At 45.0% G+C, this 27,699-nt stretch overlaps 1 protein-coding gene across 4 annotated transcripts in view; it reads right to left on the bottom strand.

Annotated features, from left to right (window-relative positions):
• PKN2 (protein kinase N2) overlaps positions 1 to 27,699 on the bottom strand; it is a 226,402-nt gene that overhangs the window by 155,512 nt on the left and 43,191 nt on the right. The window lies entirely within an intron of this gene.

Below are 27,699 nucleotides of genomic sequence, written 5' to 3' on the forward strand. Positions count from 1 at the left end.
AGCAGGAAAACTGTTGGATAAAGCATAAAAAAGAGAAACTGAAAAATGTGTAAATACTCTAAACAGAAAATTATCATCCCGAATCTTGATGGATGGAACAATATACAGTGATCCAAATATGTGTAGCAACAGAAGATGGGAGAATATGCCATGAAAATAAGTTATCTAAAATGAAATGTACACACCATACTTAAAAGCAACATCAATAAAAACTATAACAAATTGTGAAAATAATTTTAAATGCTTTAATATGCAACTTTGTTATTAATGCTGCTAAAATTGTGTCCACAATTTAAAAAAAAATGCAAAAAAGGAATCTCCAAAGTCACAAGCAACAGTAGTGCTCACTTGATATACTTCCTAGAAAAAGATCTCAGTATTCCAGAAATAAAGACATGCAAAATACTTCTGCAAAAGTACTTTGCAGCAGCTAAGCTAAAGAAAGTGGGAGGAAACAAATTAACTCTCCCAGGAAGTGTTGGCTAGAACTCATTACTGGACTGTTTAGAGAGTTGCTGCACGCATCAAGAACTGGCATAACGTGATGACAGTTTGTGAATTAAACCATGAAAAAATAAACAGCAGCAGATAAAAAGCAAAATGGCCTCTTCGGTCTGCCCAAAGAAACATTTCAGGTTGTAACTGCTGCTCCATGTAAGTGACCTTTTTTGTCTTTGTGGCAGTACAATATGGTCAATTCACTGCTATTTTGAACTGAATCATTGTTCTGGGCAGGTTTGCTTTATTTACATGCACTTACAGATTTAGCACACACAGCCCACTGTATACCTATGGACTAATTTGTTCGTGCACCTCAATAAAAGGACTCCTTAATCCACCCATTTTCTATAGTAGCTCAAAGTGAGTTACATTCAAGTATGAAATATTTCCCCATCCCCAGAGTACTTACAATCCAAGGGGTCCTTTTACTAAAGCTTAGTGCATGCTAAATATTGCATGTCCTATTTTATACCTATAAGCTATATGGCACTTACGCCCTGATTCTATAAACGGCATCTAAAAGATAGGTGCCGAGGGACGCAGCGTCAATCTTCAGTTAAGTGCCGTTTATAGAATTGTGCCTAGCAGTAGGTGCCTAAATTGGTCCTAGGCGCTGGTAGATGTCAAAATCTTAGGCGCTTCCTATTTATGCTAGGGTTTTCTAAGCCTAAATACTGGTGCCTAAGTCCAATTTAGGCACAAAATTAGTCTAAATGAAACATTGCCAATACAGTGGGCTTTGTGCATCTGCCCCTCAGTAACCACTTAATCTGACAAATGATTTTGCTTTCTATGTATGCAGGCAGCCTGAATGGATATCCAATTTAGGATCAGCAAAGTACCATATCCATGCTGTTTCTTGACAGTCACAGAGATCTTGGTCCTCCCTCCACCTGGCATTTGATGCTCCATAGCAGCACACTAACCCCTAGGCCCTTTGCAAAGTTGCACCACACTAAACTGGTGGTCGTGGCTTAAGGGCATCCAGAAATGCATGGATGTTGACGTGATGACATCATGCGCATGCATGATGTCATCAAGTTGACATTCGTGCATGCGCGAAGGCCCGCCAGATGGGGCCACGAGTCACCAGTGGGAGGTGCTGGAAGGGAAGAGGCACGGAGGAGAAGAGATGCAGGTGCCGGCTGACTGCCTACAAGATGTGCATCTCACTGCGAGAGGCACGTCCTATAGGCAGTCAGTTGGCGTCTCTCCTCCTCCCCAGCGTCTCGTGGCACATCTGAAATCTTGGGCAGCACACAGTTTGAGATACACTGCCCTAAGCACTAGCCTTAAGGGCCTGTGCATTTTGGAGTGCCTACAACTCCAAATCATTATGAATAGTGATATCTGAGCACTTCCCAGCCTGTCACCAGAGTTACTGCTGCAAGACTGGAAGTCAGGCAGTTAGAAAGGCTGCCAGAACCTTAGCTCATCAGTCTGAAAACACTTCAAACTGCTGGCTCTAAAGGAAATAATACTGACAGAGCAGGACTCATAAAACCCCCTTGCTTCAGGCAACTGAACAGTTACAACCACATAAGAGCATGTAGCTTATACAGAAAATGATCACTGTTTCTACCAGTAGGAACTGTGGAGGCTGAAGACTTCATGCTAATTCAGGGGTAAACAATCTTGGTCCTTGAGGGCCGCATTCCCATCAAGTTTTCACAATTTCCCCAATGAATAAGCATAAGATCTGTTTATATGCACTGCTCCCATTGTATGCAAATATATCTCATTGGGGAAATCCTGAAAACCCAACTGAGTTGAGGCCCTTGAGGACTGAGGTTGCCCACTCCTGTGCTAACTGCGTCCTCTGCTGGTCTGTACCATTCCTGAAGTAGAAGGGTTAACTAGAAACAACTAAGGTGCAAACATAGTGGTTCCCTTAGGACAAGGCTCCCCCCCCCCAACACTACTCTACCAAAGATGCTATTAGCCCTGGTCAAGAAATCAATCTTGTAATGTCTGAAAAAAACAATGCAGAGATGACCATTCTGCTTCTCTACAGAAAACCTCCAGAGCCACCATGACCTGAGATCTGGTCTAGAACTACCCTTTGTTTGAGAAGATAGAGGCAGTGCATCACCACCATAATCCAGCATTCCAGCAAAGCCTCGGAGAGGGCCTTCCCTTTACAGAATCCACTAAACAGAATAAAGAGCTAATCAGACTTCCTAGAAGAGTTCTTCACCTTCAGACAGTGAATGGGCGCTCATTAGTATGTAAAATGTCTTCACTGTCCCTGTTTTTGGCTTTTCTTAAAAACACCAGGAGAGAAACTGTTTGATTCATGAGGGGGGAAAGACCACTTTAGGCAAGAAAGACAGAACCATGAGAATAGGTATTGAGTCAGCAGTGAAGAACAACAGGGATGCACCATCTACTAGAGGCAGAGAAATACTGATAAACTCCAGACCAGGGGTGCCCAACACGTCGATCGCGATCGACAAGTAGCTCAGGAAGGCAACGTGAGTCGATCGCAGACTCGTGTTGCTCTCCTGATCTACGGTCCGATCAGCCTTCCTCTCCAGTGTTCTCCCTAGGGCCTTTTAGCTGGGCGGTCCGCCCAGCTGTCATCTGCCGCTGCTGAACATTAAACCCCCCCCCCAAAAAAAAAAAAAAAACGGCTTGGAGATTTCAGCCCGTAGCAAACTTATGCTCCGGGCTCTAAAGTGTGCGTGCCGGCTTCTCTTCTCTTCCCTCCGAAACCGGAAGTTATGTCCGGGGGGGAGGGGAGAAGGGAAGCCGGCACGCACATGTTGAGAGCCCTGAAGCAAGCGTTCGCTACGGGCTAAGGCGGGAGACAAGTAAATGAAGCATTTCCTCTTCTTGCTACCGGGTCCTGCCTACTTTCAGTTTCCGCGAAGGCAGGACCCGGCAGCATTGATCACAATCTTGGGCTGATCAGCCTTCCTCTTCCCGACGGCAGAATTGACGTCGGGGAGAGGAATGCTGGCTGGCCGAAGCAGGGAGAGCTTGGGGCCTGTTATTGGTGGCGTTTGGGTCCTGGTCCCCGATGGCAGTGGCAGTGGCTTGGGGGAGGGCAGGGAGAAAGAAAGAAAAAGGGCAGGCAGGGAGACAGAAGGAAAGAAGAGAAACAGAAAAAAAAGAAAGGGAGGCAGAGAGAAAGAAAGGGCAGGGAAGAGGAAGGAAAAGTTGGGGGAAGGAATGAGGTCTGGAGGAGAGGAAGCATACAGGCTAAAAGAAGGGAAGAAAGATTGTATGCACAGTCAGAAGAAGAAAGTGCAACCAGAGACTCATGAAATCACCAGACAAGGTAGGAAAAATGATTTTATTTTAAATTTAGTGATCAAAATGTGTCTGAATTTATATCTGCTGACTATATTTTACACTAAGGTCCCCTTTTACTAAACCGCAAGAGAGGTTTTTAGCTCAGGGAGCCTAAGAGTGTCGAGAGCAGCGCTGGGCATTCAGCGCAGCTCCCTGCGCTAAAAACTGCTATCGTGGTTTAGTAAAAAGGGAGGGGGGTATATTTGTCTATTTTTGAATGGTTGTTACTGAGGTGATAGTGCATAGAGTCATCTGCTTTGACCTCTTTGAAAAACCCTGGAATAGGAATGATAATTAACATTTTCTATGGTACAGTGTGCTTTGTGTTTTTTTTTTTTAATTTTATTGTTGGTAGATCATTTTGATTTGGTCATTTAAAAAGTAGCTCGCAAGCCCAAAAAGTGTGGGCACCCCTGCTCCAGACTATATTACTCTTTATGCCAGTGATTGTTACTGGAAAGTTGAGCTTCTCTGCTTTCATTTGCTAGTAGGATGGCATAACCCTTTGGTCTGACTGGTCCAGCAGGATAAGGAAAAGCTTTTTCTTTTCCATTAAATAAAAATGTCTAAACAATTATTCAACTTAAAAGATCTTTAAAAAAATTTGAATTTCTTTATAATGTGCATGTACTTATAGGTTTCATTTTTTAAGAAAGTCGATATCTAACATAGAAACATAGTGGCAGAAAAAGGCTATAGCCCACCAAGTCTGCCCATTCCAAAGTATTCGCTCCCGAATTTACTCCCTTAAAGATCCCACGTGAGCATCCCATTTACTCTTAAAATCCTTCACGCTGCTGGCTTCAACAACCTGCAGTGGGAGTTTGTTCCACTGATCCACCACTCTTTCGGTGAAGAAGTACTTTCTGGAGTCTCCTTGAAACTTCCCTCCTCTGATCTTCAGCGGATGCCCTCTGGTGGTCGAGGGACCCATAAGACAGAAGATATCATCTTCCGACTCAATGCGACCCGTGATGTACTTAAACGTTTCAATCATGTCTCCCCTTTCTCTTCGTTCCTCAAGTGAGTACAGTCGCAACTTCTTTAGTCTTTCTTCATACGTTAGATCCTTTAGCCCCGAGACCATCCTGGTGGCCATTCGCTGAACCGACTCGATCCTCAGCATGTCTTTACGGTAGTGTGGTCTCCAGAATTGAACACAGTACTCCAAGTGAGGCCTCACCATGGATCTGTACAATGGCATAATGACTTCAGGTCTCCTGCTGACAAAACCTCTGCGGATACAACCCATCATTTGTCTTGCCCTGGAGGAAGCCTTCTCCACTTGATTGGCAGCCTTCATGTCATCACTAATAATCACTCCTAGATCACGTTCTTCCTTGGTCCTAACCAAGGTCTCTCCATTTAGTGAATAAGTTCTGTGCGGGTTTCTCTTACTCAGGTGCATTACCTTGCATTTTTTAGCATTGAAGCCCAACTGCCAAGTCGTTGACCATCTTTCCAGCAGCAGTAAGTCCTGTGTCATATTGTCAGGTAATAAGCTGTTGCCTACAATGTTGCAAATTTTGGTGTCATCGGCGAACAGTGATACCTTTCCCCTAAGCCCTTGTGTCATATCTCTTATGAATAAGTTGAATAAAATCGGGCCCAAGACTGAGCCCTGCGGTACTCCACTGAGCACGTCCGACGCTTCTGATGGGGTACCGTTCACCACCACCCTCTGTACTCTACCGCTCAGCCAGTCCCCAACCCATTTAGTTAGAGTGTCTCCCAAGCCCATTGATTTCAGCTTGTTCAATAACCTTCTGTGTGGGATGCTATCAAATGCTTTACTGAAGTCCAAATACGCCACGTCCAGTGCCTCCCCAGCATCCAGTTGTCTAGTAACCCAGTCAAAAAAGCTAATAAGATTGGATTGGCAGGATCTACCCTGGGTGAACCCGTGTTGGTGGGGATCACGTAGATTTTCCTCATCTAGGATTGTGTCAAGATTCCGTTTGATCAGTGTTTCCATGACTTTACACACTATAGACGTGAGACTCACTGGCCTGTAGTTTGCTGTCTCTGTCTTGCTGCCCTTTTTGTGGAGTGGGATTACGTTGGCGGTTTTCCAGTCCAAGGGGACTCTTCCTGTGCGTAGGGAAAGATTGAAAAGCACAGATAATGGTTCTGCCAGGACTTCACATAACTCCCTGAGTACCCTGGGGTGTAGGTTGTCTGGTCCCATGGCTTTGTTCACTTTGAGTCTTGATAGTTCGCTGTAGACGCTATCTGGCGTAAATTCGAAATCCTGAAACGGGTCTTTCTGGTTATCTCCCGTCTGAAGCTGTGGACCGTCTCCCGATGCCTCATATGTGAAGACTGAACAGAAATATTTGTTTAGTAGTTCTGCCTTGGCAGAATCCGATTCTGCAAAGTTACCGTCCGATTGCTTCAGGCGTACAATCCCATCTTTGTTTCTTTTCCTGTCACTAATATAGCTAAAGAAAGATTTATCTCCTTTCTTAATGTTCTGTGCTAGATTTTCCTCCATTTGGATTTTGGCCTCTCTGACTGCTTTTTTGACAGCTCTGGATCTGTCTAGATAGTCCTCTTTTGCCTCCTGTTTTCCTAAATGTTTGTAGGCGATATATGCTTCTTTTTTCTTTTTAACTAGGTCTGAAATATCTTTGCTGAACCATTGGGGTTTTCTGTTTCTCCTGCGTTTACTTACTGTTCTTATGTAGCGGGTTGTCGCTTCATGTAGGATGGACTTTAGAGTCGACCACATATCCTCCACATTGTCAGCTTTTACCTGTTTATATAGCTCTTGATGGATAAATTCTCCCATGCGGTTGAAGTCTGTGCCTCTAAAGTTGAGAACCCTCGTTGCTGTGTGTGACTTAGGGAAACCCTTCTCGAGGTTGAGCCATACCATATTATGGTCGCTGGAGGCCAGTGTATCACCTACTGAGACTTCCGAGACGCTATCTCCGTTGGTGAGTACTAGGTCTAGTATTGCCTGGTTCCTGATGGGCTCCGATACCAATTGCTTGAGACGTGCACCCTTTATGGAGGTTAAAATTCTTTTGCTGCTACTTGTAGTCGCGGAGAGTGTGTTCCAATCTGTATCAGGCATGTTGAAGTCTCCTAGTATTACTGTGTCTCCGCGCAGTGTGATATTCTCTATGTCCTCTATTAATTCCATGTCTTGGTCTTCCTGTTGCCTGGGGGGTCTGTATATCACGCCAAGGTATAGGCATTTTTCATACCCTCTGGCCAGGTTCACCCAGAGGGATTCCCCGGTGTAACTAACATCTGTGATTCTGATAGTTTTGATGCTCTCCTTAGTGTACAGTGCTACACCTCCTCCCATTTTACCCTCTCTGTCGCAACGAAGTAAGTTGTAGCCCGGTATAACCATATCCCACCCATGCGAGTCCGTGAACCAGGTTTCAGATATCGCTATTACATCCAGATCGGCGTTTATTATTTCAGTCTCCAATTCTAGAAGTTTATTTCCCAGGCTGTGTGCATTTACATACATAGCCTTCCATATCTGTGAAGAGTTTCCCTTATGAGTTTGTGTGTCTCCTAAATTAACATTGACAATTTTCCCTGACTTATTGTGGATGTTATTGGTACCTACCTTAGACTCAGAAGTGTGGGTGTGACTTGCCTCCTCAGGGTGGTTTCTTACTGCTCTGGGATATAAGTATGTACCCTCCCCCAACTTACCTAGTTTAAAGCCCTGTGGAGTAGGCGGGCCAGTCGATGTCCAAATACGTTCTTACCTCTCCTGGTTAGGTGGAGTCCGTCAGGTCCTTGTAGTCCCTGGAGCGTCTCGCCGTGGTCTAGGAATCCAAAGTTCATCTCTATGCACCATTCACGGAGCCATTCATTAGTCCGTTGGATACGCTCTTCCCTGGCTTTGCCTTTGTTTCTTACTGGTAGAATTGACGAGAAGACCACCTGTGCTCCTATCTTCTTCAATTTCTCTCCCAGTGCTCCAAAGTCTCTGGGAATATTCTCCGTGGTATTCTTTGCAGTGTCGTTTGTCTAAGCATTGATGAGTATTAACATTATATCAAATGAGAATGCCCTTTTACTAGAAAATGTTTTATTTAATTTTCCTGGATTAGTGATTTTAATGATCTTAAATTGATCCTGCTTTACTTGATTTAATTCAATCTTCAGTAACTAAATACAATTCTACTGTAATTGCATATGTATTCAAAACTACTGCATGAGACAACCAGAGCCTAAATTCTGAAGAGACATAAAACTGGCATCTTTAAAATATTGAAACCTCCTGTACTTCAAAACTACCTTCTCACCGAAATGAGAAGAATTACTGCATACTGTACAATTATTAGCCACCATAGTTTACAGTATACAAAGATTTCTGTTCGATAGATAAAATTCTCACACTCCATACAAAGCACTTTAGAGCAAAGAAGCAAAACTATGAGGTAAGGAATGTTGGCAGCAGAGTGGCTGAGTCAGAACTACCCACTGCCTTAAAATTCTTTGAGATGACTTTGCGGACTAAATTTAGACTACTTGTGAGAACAGAGCCTGTATTTAGTTATTTCTTTATAATCTATTTGGAAGTAAAGTCAGTCATTGATGAGTGTGACTTTGCCCAAATTACTGGAAATTCATGAACAATTCCTCTTTCCCCCACCCAGAATAAATGGCGGTGTGGTCAAGAATGTACTCACCTGATGTGAAACACTAAAGATTAGGTATGGTTATTAGCCTAATGAGTTACTATATCAGGAAGGCAGGTTTTCATTTTAATCTGAGTCACAGTTCTGGTCTTTGGAACACCATGATCATTAGCTACTGGAGTCACCCGATGTTCTAAACATTTGGGGCTCCTTTTACTAAGCTACGCTAGCGGTTTTAGCACGTGCTGCATTGCCGCACGTGCTAGACGCTAATGCCAGCATTGAGCTGGCGTGAGTTCTTGGCGCGCACCTTAGTAAAAGGAGCCCTTGGTTTTGAAAAGTTAAGCAGATATGTAATTTTAACAAATTAAAGTGTGCATTCAATTTAAAATTGAATTTTGAAATTTCCAATATTTTTTTTTAATAAAGAGGAACCTCTCAATAATCCAAAAAAAACCTATTAGGTTATGATATAATATCCTTGTGACCAGGAATTTCACCACTAGTCTCCCATCAGATTTACCGTATTTTCACATAGATAATGCGCACCCGTGTAAAATGCGCACACGGGAAACCGAAATATATGTAAAATATATGTAAAAAAAATTTTGTATACCGCGCATGCTGCCCCGACTCTCCTGTCACCGCCCGACTCTCCTTTCGCTCGCCCCGACTCTCCTCTGGCCACCCCGACTCTCCTTTCGCCCGCCCCGACTCTCCTCTCCCCCTTGAAGTCCTGTTCCCACCCTGAAAGCCTGATGCCCCCCCCCCCGACGTCCGATTCACCCCCCCGCAGGACCGCTCGCACCCCCACCCCGAAGGACCGCTCGCACGCACCCGTACCCCCACCCCGAAGGACCGCTCATATGCACTCCCACCCGCACCCGCACACCCACCCCGAAGGACCGCTCGCACCCCCACAGCCTCCCGACCCCCCCTACCCCATCATGTAGAAGCTCCTACCGTGTCCTGCTGCTTCCTCTTGGCGGTCCCGGCCCTTCTGTGAGCCCTGCGCCTGCTTCCTCTTCCGTCGGTCCCGCCCTTTCTCTGACGTCAGAGAAAGGGCGGGACCGCCGGAAGAGGAAGCAGCGCAGGCGCAGGGCTCACAGAAGGGCCGGGACCGCCAAGAGGAAGCAGCAGGACACTGGTAGGAGCTTCTACATGATGGGGGGGGGGGGTCGGGAGGCTGTGGGGGTGCGAGCGGTCCTTCGGGGTGGGGGTGCGGGTGTGTGCGAGCGGTCCTTCGGGGTGGGGGTGCGAGCGGTCCTGCGGGGTGAATCGGACGTCGTGAGGGGGGGAACGATGTAAAAAAAAATTTATACAACGCGCAAGGTTATGCACGGTTTGTAAAATCGTGTATAACGCATGCGTTATATGCGTGAAAATACGGTATTCTCTTTCCAGCTATTCCAGTTGTAGTACTACACTCTTCCATAGGGGCGATTCTGGTTTAGATTTTGCATCAGCTTCTCTTTGCTCTGGCAGAGGCTAGGAATGTGGCAGACACACTATGTACCGGGCCCAGGCAGGCATTTCATGCTCAATAGCAGCAACTGCTGGCTCAAAAGTGCTGAAATAACTGGTTTATAGGTGAAGGGAGAAGAAATTAAAACAGAATAAAACTTACACTGAAAAATTGTAAAATCAAGTTCATGGAAGAAGAAAAAATTTAAATTGAATCAGATTGGGTAGACTGGATGGACCATTCGGGTACTACTACTATGTTACTATGTTACTACTATGTACTACTATGTTACTATGGGACATAAGTCTATTTTTGTTCTATGTCTGCCTACTGTTAATTGTGCCAAATTATAAGCCTTTTAGGAACATTTAGAGGTCGCGCAATGATTTTTAATTTAATGCATAAAATGAAAGTACAGAATTTATATTAATTTTCCATCTAAACCTGAATTGTGAGCAAATGCTAATTGAAAGAAGTTTTAAAAACATACTGTCCCCTCCTTTACAAAGACACACTAGCGTTTTTAGCACAGGCCATCGAGGAAACAGCTCTGACACTCATAGAATTCCTATGAGCATCCAAGCTATTACCGCCCCGGCTGATGTGGTTTCTAAAGGGGGGATGTGTTACTTATAGCTGAAAATAGGATTATTTATTGTTAAACTACCCCTGTATATGTTCCCTTTTCGACCACATCAATCAAACTGACATTGTAAATGTCACCAACTATTCAATGTCTATTGTCAGATTATTACTGTGAATGTCCTTTGTAATCCGCCTAGAACTTCAGATAGAGCGGAGAAGAAATACACTTCTCCCTCCATATCCGTGGGGTTAGGACCAAAACCAGCCCACGAAAACCAAAAAATTGCGAATAACTTTTTGCTTTCGTATTCAAGGGGTTTGGAAGTATAGCCCTCACGAATACTGTGAATTCACAAATAATAAACTTTCCCTTCATATTTGTGAGCATAGATTGATTTAAAAGAAAGAAGTTCTTGCATTGTATAGTACAATTTAGCAGTATAATTCAAGTACTGTATTATAGAACTGACGAAGTACAAACATATACTGCTTCTCCTGTCACTTTCACATTATGCAGGCCACACCTGTGCCGGAGTTTATCAAACCACCCTATACTTATCTGAAAGTCCATAGACTGTGACAATTCCCCTTTCTTTTTCTTCAAGTTATTATACAAAGACTTTGCCTTTCCTCTTATTAATAGAGAGTCTAGAGGAATTCTCTTCTTATAGCAATCCTGTACCCACATAAATGTTGCAGTTTCCATATGAGAGAGATTGCTATCTTGCATATGTAATGTCTTTGCACTTGTCGGTGTAGCTGCAGCAACAGCTTCATGAATTGGCTTTTCCTTCTTCTTTATGTACCTAATGGTAGATTCATTAATGCCATAATGCCAAGCAGCTGCGAGGCTGACTACTCTATGAAGCACGTCCAAAAATTCAACCTTTTCAGGTAAGGTCTTCATTCCCCCCCCCCTTGGGAGCACTTTTGGTAGCACTAGAAGCCCCAAGACGATGTCACTTGGGGGTGGAGTCAGAGAGATGAAAACCACAAATAATTGAAGTTGTGCGTGCCAAACCCGTAAATATGGATTTCTTATGCATTGTTCAATATTCAGTGGTGACTGGTAACTAATGTGAATACAAAATGTTTGTTAGGTGCGAATGCTGAACGGTAGTCCTACATTCAGTCAGTATTCATCACTGTGGCTGTCTGAGCTGAGGAACAAGGTGATGGAGGAGCTGCTGCTGCTCCTTATTCTTTGTGAGACGTGAATTATACTGCTGCATTAAGGCAACAGAAGCTTTTGTGATCCTGGAAGAAGAAACGACCAGTGTTATTGTCAAGTTTGCAGATGACACAAAGCTATGCCGGACAATCAGGTCACAAAAAGACAGCGAGGAACTTCAGAGAGATTTGAAGCAACTTGAGAGATGGGCAGAAAATCGGCAGATGAGTTTTAATGTGGAAAAATGCAAAGTGATGCACCTGGGCAGAAAAAACAAGGAGCATGAGTATAAACTGTTAGGTATAACATTGGGGAAGAGCGAACAAGAAAAAGACTTAGGGGTACTGATAGACAGGACCCTAAAGCCGTCGGCTCAATGCGCAGCGGCGGCAAAGAAAGCTAACAGGATGTTAGGCATGATAAAGAAGGGAATCACGAATAGATCAAGGGAGGTCATAATGCCACTTTATAGAGCAATGGTCAGACCACACTTGGAATACTGTGTCCAACACTGGTCTCCATACCTGAAGAAGGATATAACACTGCTGGAGAAGGTGCAGAGGCGAGCGACGAAGCTAGTAGAAGGTATGGAGAACTTGAGCTATAAGGATCGCCTCAGAAAACTGGGATTATTCACCCTTGAGAAGAGAAGACTGAGAGGGGATCTGATAGAGACTTTTAAATTGCTAAAAGGAATCGACAAAATGGAGCAAGCTCACTCACCAGCAGGGGCAAAGGATGGAGAGCATGAAATAGCTTTATTCACATTGGCGAATGTGACCCAGACTCGGACCAGAGGTCATGGCCTGAAGCTGAGAGGGGACACGGCCAGGACAAATGTCAGAAAGTTCTGCTTCACACAGCGAGTGGTGAACGCCTGGAACTCTCTCCCGAAAGAGATGGTGGAGGAAACTACCATTCTAGGATTTAAGGGAAAATTGGACGCACATCTTCTTGCAGGACACATTGAGGGATACGAGTGACTAATATATGCACCAGGTTACGCCTGGCTGAGCCTCCGCGTGTGCGGATCACCGGACTGGATGGATCCCAGGTCTGATCCGGTGCAGGCATTTCTTATGTTCTTAAATTGACAGAAGGGTGGGGAAAGAGATTGGGACTTGTAAACATAAGAACATAAGAAATGCCTGCACCGGATCAGACCTGGGGTCCATCCAGTCCGGTGATCCGCACACGCGGAGGCTCAGCCAGGCGTACCCTGACGAGTCAGGGAAAAATTTTTAAATTCGATTTGGCCTAGTGAATTGGTTTTTGATTCGATTTTCCTGCCCAATCAGGTGTTTTCTTTTCAAACATCCTGGCAGGTTTATACTGTAGCCTTTCCACTCACTTTACACCCCCTTTTCTCTCTCCAACCCCACAACAGCACTGTGGTGTAAACAAAATTAATAAAAAAGACTTTTCCTCTCTCTGTTAGGTCCTAACTCATGTTCGCTAATACCAGCTCTGGCAGGATACACATTTCAAATCTGACACACCGTAATCACAAAATAGAAAATAAAATTATTTTTTTCTAACTTCCACTGCCATATCCAACATTTGATTCTTTCTCACTGTCTACCATCTCTCTCTCTCCCTGATTTGGGCTCTGGGTCACACCTTTCTATTCCCCTCCATGCAACATCTTTCCATTCCTCCCCTCCATTATGATGTGCAACATTTCTTTCTCTCTCCCCATGCACCATCTCTCCCTGCCCTACACCCTATGTCCAACATTTCCCTCTCTCTTCTCCAAGCATGTCTCCCTCCCTTCCACCTTATGCAGGATTTCTCCCTCTCACTCCTTTCAACCTCTTCTCTTCCTTCCACCCCAACAATTCTTCCTCTTCCCTCTCCCCCCACCCCATGTGTAGCATCTTTCCTCCCCTCCCATCCCCCTGAACAGCAGCTTTCCTCCCCTCCCAATTATTCCTCTGTGTAGCAGCTTTCCATCCTTCCCACCCTTCCATCCCCCTGTGGAGTAGTTTTCCATCCCTCCCATCCCCCTGTTCAGCATCACCCCACTGACCCACCCAGCAGGAGACCTAACATACCTCCGAGGTCTCCTAAAGCAGGGCTACTCCAGCCTGCCCCGCTTGTCAGTGATGCCATCGCTGTTGCTTTAGAAGGCCTTGGAGGTATGTCAGGTCTCACTGGGGTGGGGGGGGGGGAGAGGGGGAAAGAGTGTTGGTCGCTGAATTAGCGAGTCCAATTTTCTCAGATAATGAATCATTTCACCGAAGTGAATTGTGAATCAATTTGAATCAGCGAATTGGGCAGCACTAGTTTTGGGGTATGGAACAGCTTGCAGAATTATGGAGCCGTTGTGGGGGGCCTTAGTTTTGGTGGGTGGGGCAATTTGTAGGGGAGTAGTTTGGGACAAGGGAACAGTTTGAAGGTTTAGAAAAGTAGGAAATTCTACCTTTTAAACTGCCTTGCCTGTTCTAACACTGATACATTTCAGTCTAAATTTCTACACTCCAGAAACTGGAACTCATTTCCCATAAAAATGAACAAGATTGAATCTAGATTGGCTAAGCTTGAAAAGAGACTGGATAAGTTGAAGTCTTAAATTGTGCTGTCTCAATTGTCTTTGGCTGCTTCTGCTAAGGATAGTTTATCATGAAAAGTGCACATATAGATACTGACTGCAAAACACATTTAGTAGTTGGTATGTATGTGTGCATTATTCATTCTTATTCTCATTATGCCAAGAATTCTACTTGTTGAGCTCCTCAATATTAGGTGTTGTTTGGCTAATCTTTGTGTGGATTGCATTGAATGACCCGACACAGGCGGAACATGGACCATGTTGGGTCCTTCAATAAATTTGCTTTTAGATCGCTCGGAACTTGAAGGCCCCTTGTGCTTCCTTGTGCTCACCGATTTAAAAATAAATAGAACTAGGCTCCCTTCAGCAGTAGCCTTGCATTTCTGGTAAATGTACAGAATGTACAAGACAACTGCAATTTAGTCCTTTCAATGCCAACATCCAGAAAACAGGAACAGAGCCAATGATCAACACCTTTAATCCTACTATACCTGAATGAAACTTGTCTTTAACTACTACTGAAAGGTGTGAGCCAAATCTAAATGACCCACCTAGTACTGCTAGGCTGCTGATATATAATAATCCTCAAAGTTGAAAAACACTCTGCCTTGTTTAACTGCATTGCAACAGACTATCTAATCTACTAAGGAGAGCCTTACATTAAGACCATTGGGGATGAATGAACAAAGTCCCAGGTAAGTAGCAGCTGTGAAGTAAATAAAAAACATCACTTGAAAAGAGAAATATCTGAAAAGCCAGGAACATAAATGTCCACAGTATGAGCGTTTTGGATCTTGTACCTGCAATGGAAAAGGCTTACTTGGATTTACTGGCAATCCTAGAGATGTGGTACAGAAATTCAAAAATGCTTCCTCTGGCATATTATAAGTACTGTAAAATAAAAGGTTTCAAACAGTTCTTCCAGTATTTGGAAAAATCTTCCAAAGTGCTATATACAAACAACTGAATGCCATTTTGAGAGCCCAAGATTGCTTTTGTTTCCCACTGCCCACCAAGAAAATCTCTAATAAATGCTGCAGTTCCTGGGGCATGCTATCTTTATGTAGACACAGCCAGGAATGTGCAATCTCCACAGCTGCAGCAAAACAAATACATTTACCATAGGTTTCACTACACTGGGGTAATGCAAAAATATTACAGAACGTCCTATTTTACCACAGGATTCTGGAGTCAGAAGCAATTTTGGATGGATCTGAAGTCAGTAAAAAATGTATCAAATGACTCCTGCTTCAAAATAAAAACTTATAATATATGGTAAATTTATCATTTTATACTTATATTTTTTTATTCAGGTTCTTTGTTTAAGCTTCAAGTAAATATATTTTGTGGCATATTAGTCCTAATTTTGTACATATAGTAACATAGTAGATGATGGCAGATAAAGACCCGAATGGTCTATCCAGTCTGCCCAACCTGATTCAATCTAAATTTTTTCTTCTTAGCTATTTCTGGGGAAGAATCCAAAGCTCTACCCGGTACTGTGCTTGGGTTCCAACTGCCGAAATCTCCATTAAAACCTACTCCAGCCCATCTAAACCCTCCCAGTCATTGAAACCCTCTCCAGCCCATCCACCCCCAAACAGCCATATACAGACACAGACCATGCAAGTCTGTCCAGTACTGGCCTTAGTTCAATATTTAATATTATTTTCTGATTCTAGATCCTCTGTGTTCATCCCACGCTTCTTTGAACTCAGTCACCATTTTCCTCTCCACCACCTCTCTCGGGAGCGCATTCTAGGCATCCACCACCCTCTCCGTAAAGTAGAGTTTCCTAACATTGCTATTGAATCTACCACCCCTCAACCTCAAATTATGTCCTCTGGTTTTACCATTTTTCTTTCTCTGGAAAAAATTTTGTTCTACGTTAATATCTTTCAAGTATTTGAACAGCTGAATCATATCACCCCTGTCCCTCTTTCCTCTAGGGCAGGGGTGCCCAACACGTTGATCGCGATCGACCAGTAGCTCAGGAAGGCAACGTGAGTCGATCGCAGACTCGTGTTGCCGTCCTGATCTACGGTCCGATCAGCCTTCCTCTCCAGTGTTCTCCCTAGGGCCTTTTAGCTGGGCGGTCCGCCCAGCTGTCATCTGCCGCTGCTGAACATTAAAAACCCCCCCAAAAAAACCGGCTTGGAGATTTCAGCCCGTAGCGAACTTATGCTCCGGGCTCTAAAGTGTGCGTGCCGGCTTCTCTTCTCTTCCCTCCGAAACCAGAAGTTATGTCCGGGGGGGGAGGGGAGAAGGGAAGCCGGCACGCACATGTTGAGAGCCCTGAAGCAAGCGTTCGCTACGGGCTAAGGCGGGAGACAAGTAAATGAAGCATTTCCTCTTCTTGCTGCCGGGTCCTGCCTACTTTCAGTTTCTGCGAAGGCAGGACCCGGCAGCATTTCCCCAATAGGTTGATCACGATCTTGGGCTGATCAGCCTTCCTCTTCCCGACGGCAGAATTGATGTCGGGGAAAGGAATGCTGGCTGGCCGAAGCAGGGAGAGCTTGGGGCCTGTTATTGGTGGCGTTTAGGTCCTGGTCCCCGATGGCAATGGCAGTGGCAGTGGCTTGGGGGAGGGCAGGGAGAAAGAAAGAAAAAGGGCAGGCAGGGAGACAGGAGGAAAGAAGAGAAACAGAAAAAAAAGAAAGGGAGGCAGAGAGAAAGAAAGGGCAGGGAAGAGGAAGGAAAAGTTGGGGGAAGGAATGAGGTCTGGAGGAGAGGAAGCATACAGGCTAAAAGAAGGGAAGAAAGATTGCACAGTCAGAAGAAGAAAGTGCAACCAGAGACTCATGAAATCACCAGACAAGGTAGGAAAAATAATTTTATTTTAAATTTAGTGTTCAAAATGTGTCTGAATTTATATCTGCTGTCTATATTTTACACTAAGGTCCCCTTTTACTAAACCGCAATAGAGGTTTTTAGCTCAGGGAGCCTATGAGTGTCGAGAGCAGCGCTGGGCATTCAGCGCAGCTCCCTGCGCTAAAAAGTGCTATCGTGGTTTAGTAAAAAGGGAGGGGGGTATATTTGTCTATTTTTGTATGGTTGTTACTGAGGTGATAGTGCATAGAGCGGGGGTCGGCAACCTGCGGCTCCAGAGCCGCATGCGGCTCTTTTCCACCTTTGCTGCGGCTCCGGTAGTGTGTCACGCAGGCATGCAGTTACAAGTCCGGCGTCGCGGCGGGAAATAGCCATGCTGAGCAGTGAGCTCAGCACACACAGATGAAAGCCTTGCTTGCTGATTGGTCCGGCGGCCCCGCCCCGCCGTGCCGCCGGACCAATCAGCAAGCAAGGCTTTCATCTGTGTAGTGCTGAGCTCACTGCTCAGCATGGCTATTTCCCGCCGCGACGCCGGACTTGTAAGGTGCACGTCTGAAAAAGAAATCATCCTGGCCGGGGTCGGTGTCATGCTCCGGAGATCTACAGCCTTCCTATCTCCCTCTCCCTTCTACCTGCTTCTGGCCACATCCCCTGCTCCGCGGCTCTCTTCGGCAACTCAGCAGCAGCGATCGACACAAGCTTCTGACGTCGGGGCCTACCCTCTGCGAGTCCCGCTTGTTTCAACTTCCTTTTTCCACAAAGGCGGGACTCGTAGAGGGAAGGCCTCGATGTCGGCAGCTTGTCTTGATCACTGCTGCTGACGAGTTGCTGAAGAGAGCCGCGGGGCAGGGGGGTGTTGCCAGGTGCAGGTAGAAGAGAAAGGGCCAGATGCAGGACTCGTGGGTGAGGGAGGGGAAGAGAGAAAGAAAGAGAGAGGGGAGGGAAACAAAAGGAAATATTTCATACTGGGCTGGGCCGGAGTGGAGGGAGGGTGGAAAGATTCTAGCTACAGGGTGCAGTAACAAAGGAAAAGGGGGGAAAGCTGAAAATGGAGATAGTGACACAAAGAAGAGAAAGGGTAAGCAGGACCTACTGAATAAGGATAGAGATACAGAGGGGACATGAAGAGGAGGTGAAATAGAGACATAGAAGTAATGCTGAAAAAGTGTGTGGGGGGAGATAAAGACATTGAAAGGGCAAATGGTGAACATGGCGTAAAGATAAGGACAGAGACAAATGAAGATTCTGAAAAAGTGGTGAGATAGGGATATAGGTGAGATGGACACAAAGAAGGGTGATGCTGGAAAATAGGTGGAATGGTAATTCTGACAGACACAGAAGGGAAATGCTGGATCAAGGAGAGATGGGGCTCAGGCTGGATGGAATGAGGAGAAATGCCTTGTTGGCCCGGAACTTCCTCTCCTACGTCAGAATTGACGTCAGGGAGCGGAATGCTGGTCAGCGCAACACTTCTGCAGGGAAAGCTTGGGACGGTGGTGGCTTGGGGGCTGTTCCCCTATTGCGGTGGCAGCAAACCGAGTGGCTTGGGGGACGGCACGGAGACAGAAAGAAGGGGGAACAGGGAGACAAAGAAAAAGTTGGGGGAGAGAATGAGGTCTGGAGGAGAGGAAACATACAGGAGGCTGAAAGAAAGGAAGAAAGATTGGATGCACAGTCAGAAGAAGAAAGTGCAACCAGAGACTCATGAAATCACCAAATAGCAAAGGTAGGAAAAATGATTTTATTTTCAATTTAGTGATCCTGTATATAGCATTAAGATAAGAAACAATATATGCAGTGTTAGATTTGTTTTATAATGGTTTTGCGGCTCCAAGTTTTTTTTTTCTTTTCGAAAACGGGTCCAAGTGGCTCTTTATGTCTTAAAGGTTGCAGACCCCTGGCATAGAGTCATCTGCTTTGACCTCTTGAAAAACCCTGGAATAGGAATGATAATTAACATTTTCTGTGCGTACAGTGTGCTTTGTGTTTTTTTTTAAAATTTTATTGTTGGTAGATCATTTTGACTTGGTCATTTAAAAAGTAGCTCGCAAGCCCAAAAAGTGTGGGCACCCCTGCTCTAGGGTATACATATTCAGGGCTTCCAGTCTCTCCTCATATGTCTTCTGGCGCAAGCCTCCTATCATTTTCGTCGCCCTCCTCTGGACTGCTTCAAGTCTTCTTACGTCCTTCGCCAGATACGGTCTCCAAAACTGAACACAATACTCCAAGTGGGGCCTTACCAATGACCTGTACAGGGGCATCAACACCTTCTTCCTTCTACTGGCTACGCCTCTCTTTATACAGCCCAGTATCCTTCAGGCAGCAGCCACCGCCTTGTCACACTGTTTTTTTGCCTTTAGATCTTCGGACACTATCACCCCAAGGTCCCTCTCCCCATCCGTGCATATCAGCTTCTCACCTCCCAGCATATACGGTTCCTTCCGATTATTAATCCCCAAATGCATCACTCTGCATTGAATTTTAGTTGCCAGGCATTAGACCATTCCTCTAACTTTTGCAGATCCTTTTTCATATTTTCCACTCCCTCTTCGGTGTCTACTCTGTTACAAATCTTGGTATCATCTGCAAAAAGGCACACTTTTCCTTCTAACCCTTCAGCAATGTCACTCACAAACATATTGAACAGGATCGGCCCCAGCACCAAACCCTGAGGGACTCCACTTAGTAACATAGTAGATGACGGCAGATAAAGACCTTACCCCTACATTCCATCCTCACCCCACTTTCTCCTTCTCATCTAAATAATGTAATTTTTCCCCCTCCTCCCCTATTACCCTCACTTTCTAGTTTGTCTAGTCTTTGTCATTTATGTTCAACTTAGATATCTTTATACACTTTCTACTATTTTTAATCTCCCTTTTATATTTTATTGTTAACCGGCCAGACATTTGTTTGATGGTCGGGATATTAAAAACTAATAAACTTGGAATAAACTTGGAACTTGGAATGGTCCATCTAGTCTGCCGAACCTGATTCAATTTAATTTTTTAAATTTTTTCTTCAGCTATTTCTGGGCAAGAATCCAAATCTTTACCCTGTACTGTGCTTGGGTTCCAACTGCCAAAATCTCTGTCAAGACTCACTTCAGCCCATCTACACCCTCCCAGCCATTGAAGCCCTCCCCAGCCCATCCTCCACCAAACAGCCATATACAGACACAGACCGTGCAAGTCTGCCCAGTACTGGCCTTAGTTCAATATTTAATATTATTTTCTGATTCTAAATCCTCTGTGTTCATTCCACGCTTCTTTGAACTCAGTCACAGTTTTACTCTCCACCACCTCTCTCGGGAGCGCATTCCAGGCATCCACCACCCTCTCCGTAAAGTAGAATTTCCTAACATTGCCCCTGAATCTACAGGTACAAGTGGATTGATTTTTCACTCTGTCAAAAATTGAAGTTACAGGGAAATACTTTTAAAACCAATAGGAGGAAATTTTTTTTTCACTCAGACAATAGTTAAGATCTGCCAGAGGTTGTGGTAAGAGCATAGAAACATGATGGCAAATAAAGGCCAAATGGCCCATCTGCCTAGAAATGAAAGGTATTGGGATAGAAGACACCAATGTAATGTAATAGTGGAAATACCCCTCCATGTCTCTGGTAATGGGAACTAAACCATGTGCAGCTGTCCGAAGCCTTTCCAAGTGACATAAAGAACCATGGCCAGGACGATTCCTGCCTTGGGGTTTTTTGTTTTATTAGAAAATGTGCGTCCCGAATGGCTGGTTAGACCGCTGCCTCTAATTGGGACATCATTTATAGAATTTGCCCTGGACCAGCTAGTTTCCACTTTTTACGTTCAGTACTTTTGCTGACGGAACAGAAAAAGTGGAAACTGGCTGGACTACGTGGGGGTTGCTGCTCACGCCAGGAACATTACAGAGCAATGGGAAATGGTGGGGAAGGAGCGGGTGGGGGGGCGCCTCTCCCCCTCGCTACGTCACCGTTAAAAGCCTTAACACATGAAAATAAATTGTGACAAATGGAACAAATGATCTAAATTAAAATCTTTAAATGCTGAGTTTAAAAAGTGCAAGCGAACATTATTTATAGTGATCAACTCGCTCTTGAAAACGGCGCCTCTGGATCTGAACGCTGGGAAGCTTTTAACCAATCAGGATTTGCCACGTCAGAACTTGAATAACCCAATAACATGCAATGTTTAATGATTATAGGAATGATTTTAATGAATTTTAAACATAGTACAAGAAACGTTGGGTAGTCTGGATTGAAAAATCATTTTTCTGAAACGTGTTAGCAGCTTATCATTGAGTCAACTATACCATGATGCATGCGAGTAAAAATATAAGAATATGTAAAAGTTTCAAGAACCATTAAAGGGTTACAATGTTCACATGTTTGTAGTTCAACATGTCAAAAAATTGCCAAACAAAATGAAATAGAGAAATGGATTCAATTAATCATAGCTTGCCACGTCGGAAATGAAGTGAACCAATCAGATGTGGTGTTCGGCGTGGCTCAATAATGGTTGTGGGAATGATTTAGTGAATTTAAGTATTTTAAAGAATTTTAAACTTAATGGGAAAATCCCTAAATAAATTTTAATAATGAAGGAACTGAATAAGTGAAGAGAATATATATTGTGATTTGTTGATGATTGTTGGAAAAATGATCAGTGACTCAAGTGCACCGAATGAAGTATTTCATTCTTACCTTGAAACTTCATGAACTCATGTTAACATACTGGGTCAGACCAATAGTCCATCAAGCTCAGTAGCCCATTCAAGTCACTAGTACCTGGCCAAAACCCAAAGAGTAGCAACATTCCAGGCTACCGATCCATAGCAAACAGAGGCTTCCCCATATCTTAATAACAGACTATGGACTTTTCCTCTAGGAATTTGTCCAAACCTTTCTTAAAACCAGCTACGCTATCTGGGCAGACCAGATGGGCCATTTGGCCTTTATTTGCCATCATATTTCACCTTTCCTTCCTCCGAGCGACTTCCATTAACCACCACCCTCTGGCGTCTGTCCGACAGCCAGTTTCTAACCCAGTTCACCACTTTGGGTCCTAACTTCAGCCCTTCAAGTTTGTTCAACAGCCTCCTATGAGGAACTGTATCAAAGGCTTTGCTGAAATCTAAGTAAATTACATCTAGCATATGTCCTCGATCCAGCTCTCTGGTCACCCAATCAAAAAATTAAATCAGGTTCGTTTGGCACGATTTACCTTTTGTAAAGCCATGTTGCCTCGGATCCTGTAACCCATTAGATTCAAGGAAGTACACTATCCTTTCTTTCAGCAACACTTCCATTATTTTTCTAACAACCGAAGTGAGGCTCACCGGCCTGTAGTTTCCTGTTTCATCCCTGTGACTACTTTTGTGAATAGGGACCACATCCGCTCTCCTCCAATCCCCAGGAACCACTCCCGTCTCCAGAGATTTGTTGAACAAGTCTTTAATAGGACTCTCCAGAACCTCTCTGAGCTCCCTTAGTATCCTGGGATGGATCCCATCTGGTCCCATCGCTTTGTCCACCTTCAGTTTTTCAAGTTGCTCATAAACACTCTCCTCTGTGAAAGGCACAGAATCTACTCCATTTTCTCATGTAACTTTGCCAGACAATCTCGATCCATCTCCAGGATTTTCTTCTGTGAACACAGAACAGAAGTATTTGTTTAGAATATTTGCTTTTTTCTCATCACTCTCTACATATTGGTTCCCAGCATCTTTTAGTTTAGCAATTCCATTTTTCATCTTCCTCCTATCACTAATATATCTGAAAAAATTTTTGTCTCCCTTTTTTACATTTTTAGCCATTTGTTCTTCCGCCTGTGCTTTTGCCAGACTCTCTCTTGGCTTCTTTCAGTTTCACCCTGTAGGCCTTTCTGCACTCCTCTTCTTGGGTTTTTTTATATTTCACGAACACCAACTCTTTCGCCTTTATTTTCTCCGCCACTAGTTTGGAGAACCATATCAGCTTCCTTTTTCTCTTGTTTTTATTTATTTTCTTCACATAAAGGTCCGTAGCCATTTTTATCGCTCCTTTCAGCTTAGACCACTGTCTTTCCACTTCTCTTATATCCTCCGATCCTAACAGCTCTTTCTTCAGGTATTTTCCCATTGCATTAAAGTCCGTACATTTGAAATCTAAGACTTTAAGTATCGTGCGGCCACTCTCTACTTTAGCCGTTATATCAAACCAAACCGTTTGATGATCGCTACTTCCCAGGTGAGCACCCACTCGAACATTAGAGATACTCTCTCCATTTGTGAGGACCAGATCCAATATCGCTTTTTCCCTCGTGGGTTCCGTCACCATTTGTCTGAGCAGAGCCTCTTGAAAGGCATCCACAATCTCCCTACTTCTTTCTGATTCCGCAGACGGAACATTCCAGTCCGCACCTGGCATGTTGAAATCTCCCAACAGCAGCACCCCCTCTTTCCTTCCAAATTTTTGGATATCCACAATCAGATTCTTATCAATTTGCTGCAATTGAGTCAGAGGTCTGTAGACTATACCCACGTAGATAGAAGTTCCATCTTCTCTTTTCAGAGCGATCCATACTGCTTTTTCCTCTCCCGAGGTCCCTTGCATTTTGGTCGCTTGGATATTGATCTTTATATAGATAGCTACTCCTCCACCTTTAAAGAATAAAAAAAGGATCCAAATGAAGAAAATAGGAAGAGACATAAGAACTGGCAAGATAGATGCAAAGCATTGATAAAGAAAGCTAAAAAAGAAATTGAAGAGAAACTTGCCAAAGAGGCAAAAATTCATTTGTAATAATTTTTTTAGGTACTCAGAAGCAGAAAATCCGTGAGGGAATCCATGGGACTGTTGGATGATCAAGGAACAAAAGGGGCACTCAGGGAGGATAAGGCCATCGCTTAACCAGCCAAGGGGCGCCTTCTGTAATCAAGCACGTGGGAAAGCTGTAAGAGGAGAGGATCGGAGGATCGGAGGTGCAGTGTGTGTGTGTGTGCTTGATTTCAGGTCCTGAGGGCTGACTTAGCGGGCGGAAAGAGAGGAGCAGAGAGGGCAGGAAAAGCGGAGAGTCGGAGGAGAGTCAGAGGAGGCAGTACAAGGGGGCGGAGAGGAGCGGAGAAGGCAGGAGAAGCGGCAAAGGGAGCGGGCAGAGGCGCGTGGTAGCTCCGCCCACCCCCCGACGTCACAGCCGAGATCCCCCATAAAAGGGGGCGAGCAGGCAGAGAGTCCACATCGCTTAACCAGCCAAGGGGCGCCTTCTGTAATCAAGCACGTGGGAAAGCTGTAAGAGGAGAGGATCGGAGGTGCAGTGTGTGTGTGTGTGTGTGCTTGATTTCAGGTCCTGAGGGCTGACTTAGCGGGCGGAAAGAGAGGAGCAGAGAGGGCAGGAAAAGCGGAGAGTCGGAGGAGAGTCAGAGGAGGCAGTACAAGGGGGCGGAGAGGAGCGGAGAAGGCAGGAGAAGCGGCAAAGGGAGCGGGCAGAGGCGCGTGGTAGCTCCGCCCACCCCCGACGTCACAGCCGAGATCCCCCATAAAAGGGGGCGAGCCAACGGCGCGCAGCCGTTCGCGCGAAGGGCCTCGAGAAGGGCCTCTAGGAGGGGCTCCAGAAAACTGCCAACGTAGGATCCGAATACACAACAAGGCAGAGTACAATCACCTTCACTGATAACTAGCTAATTAACCTTTAATCCAGCTTTTAAGCTATCCCAGCCCCTCTATAACCTTCTATCACTCACTTTCTAAAACTTGCTGCTTTCTATCACTAACTTTCTTAAACTTTCTTAAACTTGCTGCTTAAATTCTAATTTCTTCTTACCAGAAGTCACCCTATCCTCAAACTTGCAAACTAATAAACAGGCAGTATAACTAACAATTAGCTGACACCCTACATCTTTATAACCTTCATCTTTCTAACCTTCAACTGTCTGACAACTAACAAACACCCAATTAAATAACTTACAAATATCTTTAAAAAAAAAAAAAAATGGCAGGTAGAACCAGAAGCAACAGGACTGCAATCAAGGTAGGCGGTCTAGTCATCAAAGGGATCGAGGGGGTGGCCACGGAAACAGAGGGAGAGCTGGGACAGAGCACAGAGGTATCTGTACAGACCGAGGCCATCCCCACAAAAATGGCTACAGTTTCTACGCAGACAGAAACGACGGATCAACTAGAGAACAGCCTTTTACAAGAACTGAATAGCTTGAGAGAGGAGGTCATGCGCTTAAGAGGTATCCGGGATGACGAGGCCTACATCGATGAAGTCATCCAGGAACTGTCCCAGATCACCGTACAGGAACCTGGCAGGACCATCCTCGGGACGCCCAAAACCACCATTCCTGCTTCATTGGGACCAACAATTGGAATTCAGGAGGAGGCAGACAACGCTGACTCCTGGCAGCTGGTAACCTCCTCCACAGGCAAACACAAAAAACCTTCCTCATATACTGTCTCTTTTTCTCACACACAGGGTAGTTCTACATCAACCCCGCAAATCCCATTGAGGAACAGATTCCAGCTGCTTCAGGGAAGACCTGACAATGAGGAACAGGAAGATATCCAGCAGGAGGTTCCGGTCCCAGAGACATCAGTACGGCCCTCCCCTAAGAAGCGTAGAGTTGTGGTAATTGGGGATTCAATGCTGAGGGGCACGGAGGGCCCAATCTGCAGACCAGATATTCAATCGAGAGAGGTTTGCTGTTTACCAGGAGCCAGGATCCGGGATGTAACCGCCTGCTTGGACAGTCTCATCAAGCCCCAGGACCACTTCCCCATGCTTCTTATCCATGTCGGAACCAACGATACCGCCAGGAGCACCCCGGAGAGGATACCTGAGGACTTTGGTGCCCTGGGTGAGAAGCTGAGGAGGTTGGATGCGCAGGTTGTGTTCTCCTCGATCCTTCCAGTAAGAGGCAAGGGAAGAGCCAGAGAGAATCGGATCCAGAAGGCAAACGACTGGCTGCAAGGATGGTGCAAGGAGATGAACTTCGGGTTCCTGAACCACGGAGAGGCACTACAAGGACTACAGGGACCAGATGGGTTGCACCTGTCCAGCAGAGGGAAGAACGTCTTTGGACACCGATTAGCCCGCCTACTCCATAGGGCTTTAAACTAGGTAAGTTGGGGGAGGGTACGGGCACTAATAACCTATCTAATGAAGTAAGCTGCAAATACCATTCAGGATCTGAGGTATATACACATAGCAATCATGGATCTGGGGGGGGTGCTCACATTTCCGGGTTCAGGGGGGATACTGACATTTTCGAATCCAGGGTAAGTTCACACTATGTTTCAGGGTCTAAGGAAAATACACACATCGCAAACAATACCAAAGGAGCCGATGGAGCTCAATCGGGAAGATCACTAGATAGCCATAACAAACCTAGGATTTGGAAGGCTATGTACGTCAATGCCCACAGTTTGGGCAACAAGATTCTGGAATTGGAGACGGAAATGAGGGGCGCCGACCTAGATGTGGTGGCAATATCCGAAACCTGGCTTACGGACTCCCACAGGTGGGACATGGTCATAACGGGTTACAATTTGTTCCGCCAAGACAGGGAGGGCAAAATGGGAGGAGGGGTAGCACTATATGCCAAAGATGACATCAAAGTTACCAGAATCACAGATGTTAGGTACACAGGGGAATCCCTTTGGGTAAATATGGCCAGGGGAAAGGACAAATGCCTGAACCTTGGCATAGTATACAGACCTCCAAGGCAACAGGAAGACCTTGATATGGAATTAATCGAGGACATAGAGAATATCACCTTGCGTGGGGACACAGTATTGATGGGGGACTTCAATATGCCTGACGTGAATTGGAACACACTTTCCTCTGCGACCGGCAGCAGCAAAAGGCTATTAAACTCTATAAAGGAAGCAAGACTCAAGCAAATGGTTTTGGAGCCAACTAGGGATCAGGCGATTCTAGACCTAATACTTACCAACGGAGAAAGTGTCACAGATGTCTCTGTGGGAGACACGCTGTCATCCAGTGACCACAACATGGTATGGTTTAACCTCAGAAAAGGTTTCACCAAACCCAACACATTAACTAAGGTCCTCAGCTTCAAGGACACCAACTTCGAGGACATGGGGGAATTCATCCATCAGTCACTGCAAAACCAAGCAGAGACTGATAATGTAGAGGAATTGTGGTCAACGCTGAAAACTACCATACACGAAGCAACAAACAGATTTATTAAATCTGTAAGTAAACGACGAAGAAAAAACAAACCGCAGTGGTTCTCTACGGAGGTCTCCAACCTCATAAAAGAGAAGAAGAGAGCATTCATCTCCTTCAAACATTCAGGGAAGCAGGGCTCCAGAGAAGACTATCTGGCCAAGTCAAGAACTGTCAAAACAGCAGTCAGAGAGGCCAAATTGCAGGTGGAGGAGAATCTAGCAAAGAATATCAAAAAGGGCGATAAAGCATTCTTTAGGTATATTAGTGATAGAAACAGGAACACAGGAGGGATAGTACGCCTTAGGAAACCGGACGGGAACTATGTAGAATCGGACTCCGAGAAGGCTAAACTGTTAAATGAATACTTTTGCTCAGTTTTCACCCGTGAGGCGCAGGGATCCGGCCCTCAACTACCAACAGGGGATAGCTCGATAGACCCGTTTTGCAGCTTCGAGATAACGCCCAATAGTGTCTACAGTGAACTATCCAAACTCAAGGTTCACAAAGCCATGGGGCCAG

Source organism: Geotrypetes seraphini, chromosome 12 (genome assembly GCF_902459505.1).
Source record: "Geotrypetes seraphini chromosome 12, aGeoSer1.1, whole genome shotgun sequence".
Taxonomy (NCBI): domain Eukaryota; kingdom Metazoa; phylum Chordata; class Amphibia; order Gymnophiona; family Dermophiidae; genus Geotrypetes; species Geotrypetes seraphini.